Source organism: Rosa chinensis, chromosome 2, assembly GCF_002994745.2.
Source record: "Rosa chinensis cultivar Old Blush chromosome 2, RchiOBHm-V2, whole genome shotgun sequence".
NCBI classification, from domain to species: Eukaryota; Viridiplantae; Streptophyta; class Magnoliopsida; order Rosales; family Rosaceae; genus Rosa; species Rosa chinensis.
In genome coordinates this window covers 70698334-70716526 of record NC_037089.1, presented here as the reverse complement: position 1 = coordinate 70716526, position 18193 = coordinate 70698334, and the positions used below count along the sequence as shown (strand labels likewise).

The 18193-nt window shown below is 38.9% G+C and overlaps 1 pseudogene; it reads right to left on the bottom strand.

Moving 5' to 3' along the window:
* Positions 1–4662: 4662 nt before the first annotated feature.
* Positions 4663–11927, bottom strand: LOC112190888 (annotated as a pseudogene).
* Positions 11928–18193: the final 6266 nt, after the last annotated feature.

Below are 18193 nucleotides of genomic sequence, written 5' to 3'. Positions count from 1 at the left end.
TTTCTTTATTTTATTTATTTTAATTTTAATTTTAAGAATCATAATCCCCCCTTATTTGTGTTTACTTGTATATATTTATTCTTTATTTTATTTTTGTAAATAATACTTTATTATTTTAATTCTTTATTTGTTTATACAATTGTATATATTTATATTCTTTATTTTATTTTTGTAAATAATACTTTTCTTTATTTGTTTCACAATTACAAGTGTACCCTCAATCCCCGGAATAGAACGATCCCTATTTGCTTATACTACTAACGATATTTTCAGGGTTAAATTGCGCGCTTCCCAAAAGCGACATCAAGCATCGCCCCAAAGATACTTAAGCATATGAGCACTAAAGAGAATGGCACGAGCCATATCAAGTAAATGACGGTTTTTTCTTTCAGACACTCCATTTTGCTTTGGTGTTTGTGGACATGTGGTTTGGTGAACAATCCCATGGGTTTTGAAAAACTCTTGGAAAGCACGATTAACATATTCTCCCCCATTGTCAGAACGAAGGACTTTAATGTTGCTATGGTATTGTGTTTGAACAAGAGTACGAAAAGTTTGAAAAGCGGGAAAGACTTCATCTTTGGTTTTAAGTAGAGCAACTCATGACAATCTCGTACAATAATCAATAAACAACACAAAATATCTCATACCGGACACGGTGGGTTCTCTAGAAGGTCCCCAAACATCAGAATGAATCAACTCAAAAGGAATAACACTTTTATTAGAAATACTAGGAGAATAAATAGCACGATGACTTTTGGCCATGACACATGTTTCACAATGTAAAGCAGACTCATCCACACCAATAAACAGAGTAGGCATGGTTTTTCTCATAAGACTAAAAGATAGATGCCCTAAACGGCGATGCCACAACCAAATTTCACTTAGCTTATCACAATTCAAAATCAAAGCGGCGCGGGATTGTGCTCCTAGTTTCTCCCCTACATATGTCTGATCCAGATGGAACAACCTGCCCCTCAGATACCCCCGACCAATTAACTCCCTGGTGAGAAGATCCTGAAAAATCACATACATAGGATAAAAGGTTACGGAGCATTTAGACTCAGTATTCAACTGTGGAACAGATATCAAGTGATGAGACAAGTCAGGCACATATAACACATTATGAAGTTCTAAAATGGGAGTAATACGCACAGTCCCTGACCCTAACACAGGAAAAGCCTCACCATTGGCATTGGTGACATATGACACTGGTGGGGAAGACAATTTAGTAAAATAGGATTTATCATAAGTCATATGGTCAGAGGCACCGGAATCAATAATCCATGTATCAGAACCAACGAAGTTAGAAACCTTTAAAGTCATACCAATCTTACCACGACCAGCTATAGAGGCTGCAGGTATAGCCCCACCTATTGTATGATGATCCCGTCCAGCCACTCCATAGAAATCTGGTTCTTGAACCAATTGAACAGCAGCTGATTTCGCCTTAGGACGATAACCTTGTTTTTTAGGTTTAAGATGCGGGTGCAGTTTCCAACAAGTCTCTCGAACATGCTCAATATCATTGCAATAAGAACACTGAGGACGAGGGCAGTGGGCAAAACCTGGTGGAGGTCCTTGTTGATGAAGTGGGACCGAATGCTACTGCTACTGGAGTAAAGGTACTGGTGCTTGAATGGCTAGGCTAGAAACTTCAACTTGTGCTTGTTTGAAACTTTCCTGCTAAGATTCATCCTTATGAATATATGTAAAAGCTGTGGTTAAGCTAGGACGGTCTGGCATTCTAAGCAACTCTCCCTTGGCACTATTATGTTTCGCATCAAGTCCTCTCAAGAATGCATGAACCCGCTCAAGTTCTTTCTCTTTCTGGTACCATGTAATTTCCTCCTGATTCTTGATCTTGCAAGGACGCTTCTGATCAATCTCAGCCCATACATTCTTCAGCTTGGTAAAAAACACTGACACTGGTTGCCCATTCTGTTGCATTCCTGCAGCTTTGCACATCAGTTCATGAACCTGTATAAAATCAGGCTCATTGGTATAGAGATCTCCCAACGTCTTCCATATTGCCTCAGCAGTTTCACATTCCTCTACCATCTGTAGCACATCATCAGTCATGACTCTAAATAGAATGGACATTACAAACCCATCATCATCTTCCCACTTAGCATAAGCTTCCACGTCATCTTCACTAGGAACCTTGATTGTTCCAGTCACATGTCCCATCTTGTGTATCCCACGAAGATAAACGGACATAATCTTCTTCCATGTTCGAAAATTGGGACCAGTGAGTTTGGTACCTCCAAAAGAACCAACTTTTGAGCTCTTAACAGATACCTCAACTTTCTGAACCTCATTGGCCTTAGAACCCTGACCTTCACTTTTATCACCACCCATCACAACAATATAGTAGCAAAGAGCACATAGTATGCATCGGAAAAAGAGAGGAAAAAGTGCTCCAAAATAATAATAACAGAAACCTTTTTTTTTTTTTTTTTTTTTTTTTTTTTTTTAGAGAATCTGTTGCTGACCGAGTTGACTGAGTTGGCTTTGACCGAGTTGACTCTGACCGAGTTGGGTCTGATCGAGTTGACCGACTGTGGCTGTTCCGACCGAGTGAGGCGAGCGACCGGAGGACTACGCAGGACTGAGCCAAGTCTGGGCACAATCGTGGACGAAAGCACGGTCGGAGATGGACCAGGTGGCCTGATTGGACTGGATCGAGACCAGTGCCGGAAGAGATTGGTGCCAAGTCTGGGCACAATCGTGGACGAAAGCACGATCGAAGATGGACCAGGTGGCCGGATGGGACTGGATCCAGACCGGTGCCGGAAGAGATTAGTGCCTGGAGAGGGAGATTGGTGCCTGGGCCGACGATCTGGGTACTCTTCAGCGACGCCGGGAAACCCAACCCGGAGATGAAGATAGGCCGACGATCTGAGTACTCTTTAACGACGCCGGGAACTGACGAATTCGAGGAAGTGATGAATTCGATCCGAAGAGATGGAGGTGACCTGGGCGATCCGAAGAGATGGAGGCCGGTCTTGAATGTGAAGTTGATGTAGACAGGTGAAGTTAACCTTGAAGGGAACAGACGACCTGAGAGAGACAGAGGACACCACCGACCTTTTGATAGATGAAGGCTAATGTCAGCTGGAGTTAAAACCCTAACAAATGGGGTTCTAAAACCCTTTTTTTTTTTTTTCCAATTAAGAGAAAAACAAAGAGAGAATAAGGAGACAAAGTCCTGTTTGGATCTTTGCTCTGATACCAAGTCAAATAAGACAAGATTGAGAGTGAATTTTCTGATATTTGATTCATCTCACAGTGGAGGTATATAAAGAAGATTACAGGAATACAACAGGTAAGTACTAACTACGTAATAATTACAATATATTCTATTCCTAACGTTAAGCCATGACTCATGCTAACAAAACTCAAACTAAGAGAAGACGAAGCAGTGGGTTCCAAGTCTTGGTGCAAACTAAGTGTACACGTCCAAAACAAACCCAAGCCTCGATTGTTTCTTCGCTCTCAGAGCAAGTTCAGCGGTTCTTCTTTGATTGGGCAAAACATGAATTTGGTAAGGTGGCAGTCATCAAAGTTGAAATTGTGGCTTCCACCGGTTTGGCTGGACAAGATTTAGCTTTTCTTGACCCAGTCCAAGAAAAAGGGCAATGGGTTGACATAATTCTTGCCCCGTCGAAGAAGCTGCCAGCTTGGCTCAAGTGTGAACATGGGTGATGTCAGCCGAAGGAGGGGAGAGGCTAAATGGTGCAGACGCGTGTGAAGGAGCCTTTTTTTGTCGCCTAGCGCGGGATGGACAGTTGCAAGGACGTGGCAGTCATCTGTTGGGCTTTTGGAATTTAAAAACTAACGGTCAATTAATCTTGGCCGTTGGTTGCAATTGATGTGAATATCTAATGGTATATAATTAATATGTATGATTATATAGGTAACAGTAAAAAATTGAACAGTGAAAAAAATCAATGAACAGTGAAAAATGAACAGTCTTGACCGGTCAAGAAAAAAACGGGTGGAAACCCATGTCCAGTGGCAGTGAATAGTTACTTGACTGGTCGATTCCTTGACATTTCTTGACTACGAATGAACTTACTCTCAGAGTTGCTGTGTCTCTCCCTCTGTCTATCTCGGTCACTGTCTCTCGGAGCCTCCAACGTCATTCTCGTAAATCAATGGCAAAATAGTAGTAGAGGCAAGTAGTAAGGGCAAAACCGTCACTCCATTTCAGGCCAAGATAAACAGTGATTTACTATTCATAAACAGTGTACAATGTCAACCCAGCTTTAGTATATTGTATAATAACTTCTACATTTAAAAGTAGATCGGCAAAAAAATTGGTCAAAAAGTCTTCGCAACAAAGAAAGCGTTGTTTGTAGCCCTAGTTGAAATTCAATGGTGTGAATTGAGAAGTTAATGAAGGTTACGTCTAAAAAGGAATAGATATTGTTTCGAAAGAGCAAGAAGGAAATAAATAATCAGTACTGATAGCTAAATATTGTAAAGTTGTTGAAGAGCAAGATGAGCTTGATGTACTAAAATAGCTCTCCATGTACGGAATACAATATAGATAATGATCATGTAATCGTAAATTATACAATTTATAAGAATCGATTAAATACAAAGACCATATATTAAGGAAATGAATTTGTTTACACCAATCTAAGACTAGGCTCACTAGCTTTGAATTTGATCAATAAAACGCCCTAATGATGAGTATGAGGAACCATCATCCTCCAAAGTTTTCTTGCTCATTTGACTCATTTCTTTCATCCTCTTCCTTATATCACTCTCTTGCAAGGTTCTAAAAAACGCTAAGCGCTAGTTGGGCGGTGACCTGAGGACTAGCGCCCAGGGGCCTAGGCGCCTAGGCTGGGACTAGGCAGTTTTTATATTTATATTTTATTTTTATTTTTATAACATATAATTATTTAAATAAAAATATAAGATATATATAATGTTTGAAAATAGAAAGAATGGCATGGACAAAGACGTCAATTAAGCAATAAGTATAATAATAATAAAAAAAAAAAAAACCCAACTTGAGTCTTCGGCTTACTTCCAACCTATAGTAATTAAACCAAACCAACTACTTAATTAGAGAGCTCTCTCTCTCTCTCTCTCTCTCTCTCTCTCTCTCTCTTCCATTTCTGTGCGTCAACCCAAGGCAAGCTCTTCCATTTCTCTACGTCAAGACCCAAAGCAAGGCCACCTCAGATCCTCTCTCTTCCATTTCTGTGCATCAAAACCCAAGGTAAGCTCTTCCATTTCTCTGCGTCAAGACCCAAGGCAAGGCCACCACAGATCTGAGACCTCCAAGATCTCCACCTACAATTTGCAATCTTTAACAGCAGCTATTACTCTCTCTGTTTTGTTGCCCAGAAAATGTGGTCAAGAAAATTGGGGATTATAGTAAAGATTGAAGCTTTTGCTTTTCTTGAACCAAAGAGCCGAAATCCCATTTTTCTCTGCACCCAAATAGATGAGACTAATTTTGAATTGTGATTTGTGTGCTTAGAATATGGATTTTTCAATTCTGGGTTGTCGGCAAACTAAGAGAGTGAGAGAAGACAAACGTTGATTTGACGAATGAGGATAAAAAAAAAAAAAAAAATCAAGCGCCCAGCTCCAAACCTGCTCTACCCAGCCTCCTTTCAGGCCGCCTAACCTCTGCCTAGCTCCCTTAGGAGGGCGCCTAAGAGGCCAGCGCCTAATACCTTCGCCCAGGCCAATATTGGAACGGTACGCTGGCTACTAGCGCTTAGGCGCCGCCTAAGCTGATTTTTAGAACCTTGCTCTCTTGCTCCATTACCTCCTTTATCCCTTTCCCTATGTCTTGCCTACTCACAATCACCCCACAGTCCTTTCTATAACCTATATCGATCTCAATAGCCAATTTCAATTCCTTCACCAGCTCAAAGGCATTCACTTGTTGCTCGGCATAAAACGGCCAAGTGGCAATCGGCACACCGTCCCAAATACTTTCCAGTATAGAGTACCACCCGCAATGAGACACAAATTCTCCGACCGCCGAATGGGCTAAGATGGCTACTTGTGGGGCCCACCCTATGACCTTCCCAATCTCAATCGTTCGATCGAGAAGCCCTTCTAGGTAAGATTGTACTGTAATCCGCATAATCACTTGGAAAATCAATCTTGCTCTTCGGGGGCTGGCGTAGAGACCACAAGAAACGAAACCCAGCTTACTCGAGTTCGTGTGCGATCTCTTTTACTTGGTCCTCGCCAAAGCATCCCATGCTCCCGAAGCACAAAAACAGTACAGACAACGGAGGCTGGTCATCAAGCCACTTCAAGATTTCCGACTTCTGCTTCGACTTCTCCGAACCCACTTGGTTATCATTGTTCTTGATGTTCAGTATGGGTCCCACGAGGTACACCGAAGGGATCTTACCGTTAGCACTCAGAGACTGAAGCGCGTGAGATTCGAGCTTCAAGAAAGTTAACCAAAATACCCTTGGTCTCTCTAAATGTTTTGGGAAAGTTGAGGAAGAAGTTGCACGACTCCTTGTCAAAAACCACACCAGGCAAGGCTTTAGCAGCCGGCAAGGGGTTGACAAAACTCGGGGTGACAAACTCGGCATCCGAGTTCTTGAACTCGGTGCAGTCCTGATACACCTAAAATAGGCGTATAAATAAATCCCCGCAATCTCAATGGTTATCTATGGTAGTATAGGAAAGAGGGTGTCTCCCGCAGAGGATTATGGCTTAAAAATTGCAAAACAGACTCTGAAAACTCGAAACATACACTAGACAAAGATGAAAATAAAAACTATATCTAGACTCAACCAAAAATTATAAAATTAAGGGCTAAATACTGGTTACTACCCTGTACTTTGGGTTCGACATCAATTCAGTGCCTGTAATTTCAATTTCATCAAAAACACCCCTACGACATCAAATTTCGTTTAATAGGTCATTCCGTTTATCTTCCATCAATCGGAGCCGTCAGTATCTGACATGGCATGCCAACTCAGCAGCAATGTGGCCCTTTGAAGGGAAATTTCCAAAATTGCTCTTATCTGACCTAGATTACAGCCAGAAACCTACTACACGTTCCATTTTGCGTCATTCCTCCTCACACTGTCCCGAATCCAAAAAAATAATAATAATAAAGCAAGAATCCTCTCTCTCTTGCTTTGAAACGGAAAAAATCGAGAATGATGATTGAAGGCGCGAAGAAACGAATGCGTGTGGCTTGATTAGAAGAAAACTTCGACATGGCTGGCAATGAGATCGACGTTTGGATGCCTAGAAAAACGAAGGGTGGATATGAAATTCTTCATTACAGTGAGTTTGGTGTTTAGGGTTTTGGATTATGGTTTTGGATCACTGTTTTGGATTACAGTTTAAAATCTTCTAAATAGGGGTTGGGGTTTTGAAATTTCAAAATTAGGTGTTTGATGTGTTGGGTTTCAAATATTTGATATTGGGATTAAATGGTTTTTGGTGTACGGTTTGTTTGAGGTTCAGGGTTTGAAATTTAGGATTGGAAATTTTGATTAGTCACTTTCGAAGGTTTGGGTTTAGGGTTTCATATCTTCTGGGGATAGGAAGTGCGTTTGTGTTTTCTGGGTTTCTTATCTTCTGGGTTACAACCTGGGTTTGGTTTTAAGGTTTCATATCTTCTACAGTTTAGGATATGGGTTTAGGGATTTAGGTATAACAAGGCCAACATGGTGTATCAGTGTGATCTCTGTACTATCCATCCCTTCTTCTTCTTCTTTAACCCAAAAGCACCACTTTACAGTTCACACACACAAATTATTAAACTTTCCTCTCTTTTCTTCTCCCTCAAACTTTAACTCACGCACAAACCCATCCCCAAAATGGAAGAATTCAGTGAAGGAAAAGTCAAAGTTCCAAGCTTTAAACTCAAAGCTGAGGACAATCCTCAAAACCCTTGAAACCCGGAAAAGCAGCAAATCCCAGAGCATAAATTCAACAATTCAAAATGCAAGAGATTGAATTTTTACCGTTTCCTAGAACAACATTGACCACCCTTCAGCAATACCCAATAGGAAAGCAGGATTGAGATAGAAAATATATGAAGCCAAAGCAGAGGAAGGAAAGCTAGGGAGGAATGTTTTGGTGTTTTTAAGGCAAAACGGAACCGATAGAAAATCTTTAGAGAATTTAAGGAACCACAAGGCCAAGAGTTTCCTGTCAACCAATAAAAATCTTTTGTATGTAAGTCAGGAACGATGATTAGTTATAGCAATTTGTGCTACTCAGATAGGCAAGCTAATTGGAGAGCTTCTAGCGATTATCTGTGTGCTTGGGGAGATTTATATCTCACCTTGTGAAAATTGTATCTTGTTCATACTGTGAGAATTGTTGGTTTATGTACCACTGATCTTCTACTATGAGTTTATTGGCTATCAGTATGACATTGACTTAATTACCCGTGTTAATTCCAGGGAGTAAATTAGGTCCTAGAACAATGATGATAGTCTTTCTATATAGTTGCCAAATCTAAGTAAATTTGCCAGCAGATATACACTTTTTACAGTAGAGTGAGTTGCTTTTTACACTGGAGCAGATATGCACTTTTCTTTTGGATTAAGCGTGTGAGATGATATGGTAGAGCATTGGCAACTTATTGATGTTTTATCAGATTGATATAGCAAGATTGATTATTCCATTTTATATTCTTAGTTGGAGTTATTCCTGAAGATGTCAGTTTCACAACTCTATGATTTTTTTGTTACTCCCCTTATGTTTTCCTTTTCTGTCTGAAATATAGTTGTACACTTTATTTTTATCTTCTGTAATCACTACTTTTGAAATATTTGTTCAGGAGGAGTTTTCAAGTTGGAACTATTTTTGCCTGAAGAATATCCAATGGCTGCACCAGAGGTAGTTTGATCTGTGCCAAGGCTTTCTTGCTTTTTGTATTGATGTTGTTAGTTCTGCACTTTTATTTTTAATTGTTTGGTTTAAGATAAGTACAATTTAAGTTCAATGATTTCAAAGATTCAGGGAGAGTACGAAATAGAACATTGCAGTCGGTAGAACTTTTAATTTTGCTTCACATGTGAATGGTTATTCGGGTATTTTGTTAAAAGGCAGTTTTGTTTTCTCCCTCTATATTATATATTTTAAGGCAATTTTTTGGCATATGTTTTCAGAACAAATCAAGTGGTAGATTTCGAGAGTAGTAGTAGTGAGCAGTTTGTAAAGATGTATGTGGTTTTTAATATTTATATTGTTCTGGTCTTTTGGATGTGGTGCTAATACTGTTGGTTATGGTAATTGTTTATGGGCTTAGGGTGTTGAAGTTTTGCTAGATATTGACCTTTATTGTTTGGTAGTAGTAGTCTGATGCATATATTTTTTGTCATTGTTTATGTAAGTGTAGAAGAAGATAGCTGAATTGAAGGAATCAAGGAAACAAAGAGCCAAAGCTAGTGCTGCCACAACTGCTAAGTCTGCCAAAGCTGCTGCCACATCTACCTCAACAAGCACAAGGCCTCCAACCTCAACCAAAGCATCAAAGGGTTGGCTCCAATAGTTTACAAATCATCTCAGAGGATCAAGGACAATTCCAAACAAGGGGGAAAATAGGAAAGAGAAACTAGAATGTCACATTAGCAAGCCCTACCATTTTTTGTCCAACCATGTTTTGTGTGACTTGGTTGGTAGCTCTAATGCATTTTTTTGTTAATATCATTAGAGCTATTTGAAATGCAAACCTACGTTATGTTGCAAACACATTTGGGCTGCTAAGTCTTTTGGAAATTTAAGAAACTTTCATGTTTCTTATGAATGTTGTTTAATTTATGGCCCTTAATTCAAACTTCAAATGTGTTCCCTTATAAGTTGTGAGTTTTGTGAAGTTGTCTTCATAAGAAAATACCTTATATTTGATGCTAAGCCATGTTATAATCAATTACATTTCAATTATGGAGTTTGATTTTTTTTTTTAAGTGTCCAAGTTTTTTGGAAGGGAAAATTTAGAAAAAAAAAAATTTGAAATGGGGCTTCTAATAGGGTTTCTGGGTCAAATAAGAGTCAAGGACAGTTTTGGAATTTTGCCTGATTGGTAGGGCCCACATGATCTGACGTGGCATGCCACATAAGCGGGTTAACGGCTCCAATTAACGGAAGATAAACGGAATAACCTATTAGACGAAATTTGATACCACAGGGGTGTTTTCGATGAAATTGAAACTACAGGGACTGAATTGATTTTGGACCCAAAATAAAGGATAGTAACCAGTATTTAGCCCTAAAATTAAATACACACTAACTAGAAACATAGACGAAGACACAAATAAAATTTGGGGTTAATCGGAGTTGAATTGCTATACTAAATAAAATGAAGAAAATGAAGGACAGAAGACTAACAAAAATAGAAAACAATTTGGGGATTTTGGTTTTGATCAAATATGAGAAAACTAGCTAGGAACTACTTCTCACCACTAGACAATGATTACACCTATGATGTATTTACTAACATGCTCAATTCATTCGGATATCCTTACTCAAGCTAAGCCAATGATGTGTTGTACTTAACCTATCAATCTTTCTTACTTGGTATGTTAAGAGAATGATGTTTTCAACTCAACTTAGCTTCTAGAATGGAACCTAGAGTGATGTTCTCGCACAGCTCTCACCTAGAAGTCATTAAGGTCTAAAAGATTATGAATAAGGCTAGGCAATTTCGGTATTGATGTTGTCCTAATGTACCTAGATGTTGGTTTATATGAATGGGGCACAAGTCATTCACTCGCTACTCTAGAATGCAAGTAGACATGATGATCATACAAGACACTCATAACTTTACAACCTAGCATGCATACTAATGTTGCGCACCATCAATAAACATACAAAGTTGATCAATGAACAAACAATAAACCAATGATATCCGAAATTCAAAGAACTTATTAAATAAACACCAACATCATAGTTACACCATGTCTAGGGCTGAAAGTAGCCCCTAACTAAAACAAAATTAGTTACTCATCATCTTGAAAAACACACAAAAGAAATACATGAGTTTTGGAAAGAAGAAAGAATCAAAAAGATGGAAAACAGGGCAAATGATCGATCTCCAGAATGAAACGATCGATCGTTTCAGGGTTCCGAACTTTACTTCTTCTCCTTGAGTTGCTTCAATGGTTTTTTGCTTCTCTTGTGCGTTGTTCACCTTGATTGTGACTTCTAAAAGCCTTTTATTCCGTCTTAAAACTCTTCCACTTTGTTTCCTTGTGGATCTCTAACTCTTCGCTTTAAAAAAAAGTCATAATCCATCGAAAATCCTTATTGAATCAGAATTTCATGCACTTTCCTTCTTTAAGCCTTCTTTTCCTAATTTGCTTCGGAAAACCTAATAAACACAAAACAAATAAATCAACTAAAAATAATATAAACTAGCAAAGAAAAGCATAGGGTTAAATAATAAAAACGTAGCATAAATATGCTCCTATCAAGTCCTTGTTCTCTTCATCACGTAGGGCTTGGAGGTGGAACACGAGCCTGAGATCTACCGCTCTAGAGGTGTAGAAAACGTAGCTAGGAAGCCCAAATTTGTTGGCCACGTCAATCATCCCGATGCAGAATATGTCGATGAAAAACACGGCGATTCGACTATCGGATCCGAACTCTGTGAGTTTAGTGACGGCATCTTTGACGTGGGACTTGTGGCTGTCGATAAAGGTGAAGAAGCCGATAGCTCTAGTTCCTTGGAATTGTTCTTGTGGGAGGTTAACGAAACTGATGCGCTACGTCTTCAACGATAGGTCTGCCAAGGACTTGATGTAGGCATCGCTGCCGTCTACGGTGAAGGGGAGTTTCATGATAAGGATTGTGATGAAGAGGTTGTCATCTCGAAAGAAAAGGAGCTTTGCAATCTCAACTGTTGAGACGAAGTGACCAATCCCTGGGATTGGGATGGAGATTAGCTCTAAAGCTTTCTTCATTTAGAAGTAGCCTGAGGTAGAAGAGAGGTATTTTGCTCAAGCTTAGTTTGTGAGGACATAATCAAGTATAGAAGATATCGTGATGGGATATATATGACAAGCTCATATTGTACATACTAGGTAGCTCGCTCGTTCGATGCTGTAAATTTGTATTTTTTGTCTTAAATTTTATACGCAATAAGGTAGAAATGACAATATAAAAAATGTTAACTAAATACATTATCGTTTTGTATATTATAAAAGCTGGTATTTTAACTTGGCTTTAATATAAACATATTTCAAAAATGGAAGTGTTGAGTATAAGCTGGTATTTTAACCAAACTTCTGCGTTTACATTTTTCAAAAGCAAAGGATATTCTAACAAAAGATATTATTTACATACAAATTAAGAAAGTGGTTAAATCTCACCAAAATATCATACATTTCAAGTTGGAACTAGTCATCCTCTGATGTATCACTTATTGATCCATATGGTGTTGAAGACCCTTCATTTGTTTTTGGATACAAACAACATAATATAAGGAGCAGCATATGAAACTTAGCAGTGAAGCTTTTTAAAATCTGTATAACAATTTACTGATATGTGATAAACATAAAAAGTTCTAAATTAAAATTTAAGAATTACTCAAGACACGCATTTATATACTACCATGTTTACTAACTTGTTCTATTTCTATTTGAAAAATCAGCTTAAATCAAGGCTTAGGTTATTTCACATTTGACAAACCTAAGCCATATATAAAGACGGATAAAAAGTATGTATAATCTACTAAGCTAAAACTATGGATTCAAGAACAAATAAATTTTAAGATCATAATCATCTTTCACTACTATTTGCAATAATTTTTTTTTTTTGTTGAAAAAGAATATTTGCATTTGCTTTTTTTCCTTTAAAATATATATATATATATATATATATATATCCAGAGAGGAGTTCCGCTTTGAAATTACGGAGTGAACTTCGAGTTTTTGGTCACTTTTAGGTCACATATCCACATCTCGACCATTCAGTTTTTAGGTACTAGTGTATAGATTATCTCTACAAATTTTCAGCCAAATTGATGACCGTTAAGGCATTGATAACTGCCTTAAAGCTAGTCCGGTTCAGGTTGGACAGATTCAGTTCATCGATTGGTTTAAGCGAGTTAGATACCTTAACGATCATCAATATGGCTGAAAATTTGCAGAGATAATCTATACACTAGTGTGTGTGTGTGTGTATATATATATATATTAGGAACAAAATCGTCAAAGACAAAAAAAAAAGGGGGTAAATTCAGAAAATCACGGTTTTACTATTCATTGAACAGTAAACTCCCATTTTACTTTGGGAAAATTTTGCAAACAGTACACCAAGTAAATGCCACTAATAATTCTTATACATAAAGTTCCAAACCGATCATTTCGGTACATGAAATCTAAATTTCTACCCACCATCCGTACACGCTGTCAATGACGCCGTTAACTCTTATGTAATAATTCATTTATCAAAGGATAATTTAGTACTTTCTCACTCTGCCCTTTTTTTTCGGTAAAAAAAAAAAAACCGGACCTCCTCTCACTCACACACACTCTTTCTCTCTTTCTCTTTCTCTTTCCACAGACCCATGCCATAAAGCTCTCTCTCTTTCTCTCTCTCTCCACATACCCAGAAAGCTCTCTATGACCCTGGCGACCATCGCATCTCCTTCACCTTCTAAATCCGCACCCACCAAACTCACCCGCATCTCCTCCACCTCGCAGCTCTGAAATTCTCTAAAACCTTGCTTCGGCGACGAGAGATTAGGAAGGTCGTCTTCTTGACGAACGACCTTCTCGGCCTCGGGAATGTAATTGAGTAATTAGTTCTTCTCGGCCGGGTTGGAAATTAGGGTTAGGGTGAGGCGGAAGAGAGGGAGGTGTAGTGGGTCTTCAAGACGGTGGCGACATCTCTCTGCAATTCCTCTAGTATTTGCTTCATGTACTGTTCATCTTCGAAATACATCGTATTTGAGTTGGACTGGTTGGACTGGTTTCTGTGTGTGAATGATTGGTTTTGATGTTGAAGAAGAAGAAAGATTCATTTGGAATTGGAATTGGGGTTTTGGATGATGAGCTACAAGATGGATTACGATCTAGCAGTCGATTACGGCGCATAGAGGCCGGGAAGCTATGACTAAGCGTTTGGCGAGGTGGCGTTCGAGGTCTGGGGCGGCTTGGTGGCAGAGCAAGTCTGATTCGGGTCCGGGAGGTCTAGAAGTGGCTTTGAGAACCCGAAGTTGTTGTTGAACACCTGGTTTTCTGTAATTTAGATCTTGGATTTGTTAATTCTTCTGTGTTTCTGCTTTCCCAATTTTGGGAATTTTTTAGGGTTCTATATGGTGTGAGTAATTCAGTTTTCTGGGTTTCATTGTTGAAATTATTAAGGGTTAAATACTTGTTACTCCCTGTACTTTGCTCCAGAAAACAGTTCAGTCCCTCACCTTTTAAATTAAACAAGTTAGTCCTTATTCTCTCGAATTCTCACACAACAGGTCCAAAACGACTATTATACCCCTCACTTCCTTTTTTTTTTTCCCTCTCTCCTTTTTTCTCTCTTTTTATTTTTTAATCTTTTTTTTCTACTTTTCTCTCTCTATCTCTCTCTCTCCGTCTCTCTCTGTTTTTTTTAAAGAGGAGGAGGAGGAGGAGAAGAAGAAATAAAAAAGAAAGGAAAATTAAAAAAGAAAGAGAACAATTAAAAAAAAATTGAAAAAAAGATGAATGAGGGTATAATAGTCAATTTAGGTCTGTTGAGGACCTGTTGTGTGAGAATTAGAGAGAATAAGGACCATCTAGTTTAATTTAAAAGGCGAGGGACTAAACTATTTTTCAGGTAAAAGTTTGAGGAGTAACAAGTATTTAATCCAATTATTAATTAACGAAATTTTGTTGCTTAATGGAACACTTGTGTTTGAGGGTTTAAGAGTTTAGTTTAGGTTGCTGAAACCCAATTTTCTTTATTTTGGGTTCTTTGCAGAACCTGAAACAATCATCGTAGGAATTCAATTTTGAGAATGTTCAAAGTACAATTGGAACTGCAGGGGTGATCGGGATTGGGAGGGGGGAAGAGAAATGGGTACCCATAGTGAAAGAGAGAGAGAGAGGGAAAGAGAGCCGGGTGCTCAGAGTGAAAATATGAAGAGACCATATTACGCCTCAAATTAACGGCGTCATTGACGGCATGTACGGATAGCGGATAGAACTTTAGATTTCGTGTACCGAAATGATCGGTTTGGAACTTTATGTATAAGAATTGTTAGTGGCCTTTACTTGGTGTACTGTTTGCAAAATTTTCCCTTTTACTTTTGTATATGTATAATGGGGTGGAATATGCACCTTTATACATATATAACTTTTGCATGCATGACAATTGTATCTATGAGAATAATAATGGTTGTGTTTGTATACGAGTTAATATTTCTTGGCATTTTCCTTGCAATTGACATCATGTTTTTGCTGGCATTGGCTCTGAAGATACCCGTCTTGCAGTTCCAATTCAACTACTTATGATAGTATTGCAATTGACGTCATGTCTTTGCTGGCATTGGCTCTGAAGAAATCTGTCTTGCAGTTCCAATTCAACTACTTAAGATAGTATTTATCTGGTCACAATATTCAGTCACCTAATATCACTCTGTCGATCAATCTATCATCGAATCTTGATTTCAAGTTAAGATTACAACACTCAAATTATTAATCAAATTTAATTTAAATCTTCGAATTCAAATTCAATAATAACTTACGAAAGAGTCGCTTCGGTTTTTCCGGAGTTGAGCAAACCGAATTCTTAGGGTTTCGTCTTACAGGGTGGCGGCTTCCTCCGGATCTATGCATGCTTAGGAGGACCTCTGGAGTCTATCTCTTCAGTGCGCGGTGAGGTTTGAGGCGGCTTCAGGCTAGGATCATTGGCATAGTGCTGGCTTAGTCTATGGGGTTGAGCAGCACTCGTTGGTGCTGTATTGAGGATTAGGCGGTGCATAGAACTCTATGAAGTTTACCTGGGTTGTCAAAGGAGGTAATTGGCTCATGATCGGGCCTTGGCAGCTACAGCATTGGCAAAAGAACAAGCTTCTGGTGGGCAAGGTGGCGGCCTTGGTTTGGCGTCTGGGAGGTCGCTTGATTGAATTGGTGCCGACAGCAGCTCTGCTGGTCTCACTAAGGTTCCACCAAAGACTGGGCTAGGTTTAGGGATGAGGGAAGTAGGAATGGGTTGGGGCCTTTGGTTCAAGCCCACTTTCCCTCCTCCCTCTGGCTTGGGCTAGATTTGGAGCTAGGTCCTTTGGCGAGATTGTTGTGGGCTGGAGTCAACACAATCCTAATTTGAGGCTGTTCACTGCAGTGTCTGGTGAAGGGGTACACTAGGAGGGTCAATTGGCCCAAGCTAGTCAAGGCAGATGTGGAGAATTAGGGTTGTGTAGGAATAAATTTAGTTGTTAGTTCTTTTTCTTTGCAGTTTCCTTCTAGATTTTAGTTCTTTTGCATTTTTCTTTCGGATTTTAGTTTTTTGCCTCTTTTTTTTTTTTTATGTTAGCCTGACTATTTAAGCAGTCAGTGCATTATTTGAGCAATGAATGTAATGGAATGGTCTTCGGATCCCCTAGATTGACCTTGTATGGTCATATGATTTTTCGATCACAGAAATATATCTTCATTTCTCTTTAAAAAAAAATCAATAATAACTTTTCATAAAACTTATGGACAATTCATTTATCAAATAAAACTAATGTTATTTTTTTATCAGAAAAAAGAAAATCAAAACGTAAGAATTTTGCTCAGTTTCATTTGGTCCTGTGATATATTTCATTTGGTCCTGTGATATAAGTCTTCTCTTTGTAAGTAGAAGGTCATAAATTTGACTCATGGAAGACCAGTTGTTGCATTTGAGTTGTTGATCTGATTAAAAAAAAAAATGCAAGAATTTTAGTAGAAATTTCAAATTCTCATCATATAGAAATAAATCGTTGTTGATGCCCAAAAATCCAGCTACTAGGCCCAATTCATTTCTCGAGCCCAATAAGCAAATTATACTGACAATCATCATGCCACGCATGTGGACCCCAACCACATTCACGCATTTGGGGCTTGCAAGAACCGGTGTGGTGTGGAAGGTAGCGGAAATGCATGAGGCCCATTATTAGTTTTAGGCTTGTTGGTAATTTCAGACTTGGGGACCGAAATTCAAGCCCAACAGCTCAATTCTGATTATGGGCAAGTGAAGAAGAAAGAACCCAAAAACCACTCAATTACAACAACACTTCTCTTTACCCAATGTATTCAATTACTTTCCTTAACACTAGACATCTCAAGTACTAAATCACATTCTTTCACACAAAGCCAATTCTCTACCTTTAACTTCCCCTTTTTCCAGCAGCAAATCTTGGAACCACGATACTTAGGATCACACCAGCGGGAATCCTGGGATCACAGCAGCAGGATTCCTGGGATTATCTCTTTACCGAAAGCCCATTACAACAGTCTCTACCCCAAGCCCGTTGAAACCATCTTCTTTCCCAAACCAGAATTTCGTTCTATCAAAATTGCTGCTGGGATTAGTGCTTCACCATTTCTGGCAAGAACCCATAATCTATGGAGAAGCTTTCTGATTCATATACCCAGCAATCCTGTTTCAATTTCCAATAGCTCTCAAATTTTGTGATTACAATTTACAATAGCAGAAAATAAGGGATTAGAATCCCTCAAAGATCGCAGTAGCACATAATCTGGCATTGCCACCGTCCTATACCTATACCACCAACCTTCACCCTTATAGCCAGAGCAAGCTTTCACTCTTTTGGTTTCATGGGGAAAACAAAAGCTGAAAGCTTTAGACTGATCCCACCAAAACTGAGAATACCCCTTCAAAACCCTGAGTTCTCAACACGAATCTTCCCCGCCTATCTCTACTATAAAAAGCAGGTTCATTGCTGTTGGAAACCAGACCATAACAACCCAAAAACATCAAGCAAGAGATCAAGCTTTATCTCTGAATCCCTAGCCATCAATTCCCCCAGTCAATCTTAACCCAAAACCCAGAAATCATGCCGTTACTGGAACTCTCTCTCTGCTAAACTCCCAGGCATCTAGCTCCCACACTATATCTACATATAAGTTAATAATAACAACCCTAAACTTAAGCCACCGCCACTCTATAAAATAAGAGTTATAGTTGCTGTGGAAGAGGAGCAATACATAAGCTGACCACTAAACAGTCCAAGCAATTCCCTCATTCTCCCCAAAACCATTTC